General features: G+C 46.8%; 1 pseudogene; it reads right to left on the bottom strand.

Moving 5' to 3' along the window:
* Positions 1-344: 344 nt before the first annotated feature.
* LOC108634880 lies at positions 345-1942 on the bottom strand (annotated as a pseudogene).
* Positions 1943-2239: the final 297 nt, after the last annotated feature.

The raw sequence follows: 2239 nt of genomic DNA on the forward strand, positions 1-2239 counted from the left end.
CGTTTGATGAATAAAAGAGCCAATAAACACAAGGTCTACTCTAATAACACTTTATTTCTCTTACTTTCTTGAAGACGCTAAGGAACTCAGACTACAGATCAATTACTTTAACAAAGCTAAAGACTAAAAAGGAACAAGAAAAAACTAACATTGACCATGTTTTACTTGTTTTCTATTCCATTATCCTAAATATTTTACTATGGGATTCTTTCACATTTCCAAGAATATAATCCTATTGTGATGTTATATTTTCCTGTCTGGGGAAAAACTTCACATACTTCCTTACGGGTGGGATGATAATACTGAGCATGTCCCTGGAGGTGTACTGACTTTTGACAGTAGTGTCAGGCCTGGCTGCATGCATGCCTTGGGCTTTCTCTTCTTCATCTCGCAAAGCTTCTTCATAATAAGTGGGGGAAGTCACTGGGAACAGCATCATTGACCTTTGCCAAAAATTCCAGGACTTTCATCTTGCTGGTTTCAAGATGTGCTTTTGGGCCCCCAGAGAAACTCATAACGTGGAGGATCACTGTTGGCAACCTGGCGGTACTCCAGATACTTCAGCCTCACTAAATCTTTGGTGATGAGCTTTCTGGGCTCTCCATAGATAAGGTGCTTTCTTCCAGCATATACTCGCATCGTACCCAGGTATTTCCAGATGTCTTCCCTCAGCGGCACAGTTGGCCCTTCAGGAAGATCATACCCAGGAGATTCATCAGGAGACCAGTCTTGGGTAAACCCCTTCCGCCACGCACCCTCCATTGTTTGGGGAGTTTCAATTTGCTGACCAGATTATAGCAGGGAACAACTGAGTCGACTTCCTTCAGCTCTACCGCAAAAGACTAGCTCAATGCGCTCAGAGGCTCTCTTGAGAATCTCGGCAAATCGGTCATGGTGGCTTTGGTGGATAATCTTCAGCATGTCTTCCTTCATCATGAGCTGCTTCATTTTATACTTGTACAGAAGGTACTGCTCCAACAAGCTAGCTTTCCTGGTTAAACAGTCAGTTCCTGGGGTCTCAGTGAAGGGTGGGACCTCATAGGCAAGTGCCCTATACTTATATTGGCCATCGAATGCTTCACTAGATCTAGTGTAAGAAAAGACTGCAGCAGCGGCGATGGTTGGTATTTCTTTGAGGCTCCTGCGAAGTGCTACATGACTCAGCACCAGGCAGACTCTGGGTAGTATCTTCACACTGAAGAGAGGAGGTAGTGGACTCCTCTTCTGCTGCTGCTATGGCCTGAGCACCCCACAACTCTGGGTCTGGCCTTGGGCTTGGGGCATTTATCACCACCACGGGGCCTTACTCTTCTTACTTCGAGGCATGGTCAGGGACAACAGGAAGGAGTATAGACAGGAGCTCAGAAGACACGGACACCTGGAGGAAGGAGAATAAGATGCTGTAAGCACCTCAGCAGGGAGATGCCACCTTGGCTTTAACCAAGGCCACCATTGCAGGGTCCTTGGGGCACAGGTCGAGGACCTCTCAAGGCTTCTGTTTTGATCAGACTGTCCCCTGAGAAAACTGTGGAGGATATTAGAGCCTTAGAATGCAGCCTTCCAACCCTGCTAGGGGGTATTCAAGGGTGACAGCAGGGGCTGCCAGTAGGGAGCCTCTGATCTGGGTTTGAGGGTATTCTCAGTTTATAGTCAGGGTCATCATAGTCATATAGTCAATTGTTGGCAGGTCTAGAGCCTCCTCTTTTCTGATGCTTTGAAGATGACACCTAAAACCAAAGTCAGCACTTCCCTGAGACCCCAGGGGAGGAAGTGAAGGTGTTCCTTAGCCCTTCTCTCTGTCGGAGGATACCCAACTGAGAGCTATGTGGAACCTACTCCTTCAAGGGCTGCTTGGGTCCTCATTCTCATTAAGGATGCTCACCTGGTTGCCAGGGGGTACCTGGTATGCTTCCCATCTGCTGAATGGTGGCTGCAACGTCATACTAACCTCATACTCTTCTCTCTCAGATTTGATGTGGATTGTCAGCCTCAGCCTGACAGTCATGCCCTGAGCCTGCAAGTTCTGATGAAAAAACGTGGGGCCTAGATTTTTTGTGATCTATTGTGACTCTGCTTATTTAACTTATATGAAATGCCATGGGGGATGAAATACAAGCTGGAATCAAGATGGCTGGGAGAAACATCAATAACCTCAGATTACGCAGATGACACCACCCTTATGGCAGAAAGCAAAGAAGAACCAAAGAGCCTCTTGGTGAAAGAGAGTGAAAAAGTTGGC

The sequence above is a fragment of the Capra hircus genome, unplaced genomic scaffold (genome assembly GCF_001704415.2).
Source record: "Capra hircus breed San Clemente unplaced genomic scaffold, ASM170441v1, whole genome shotgun sequence".
NCBI classification, from domain to species: Eukaryota; Metazoa; Chordata; class Mammalia; order Artiodactyla; family Bovidae; genus Capra; species Capra hircus.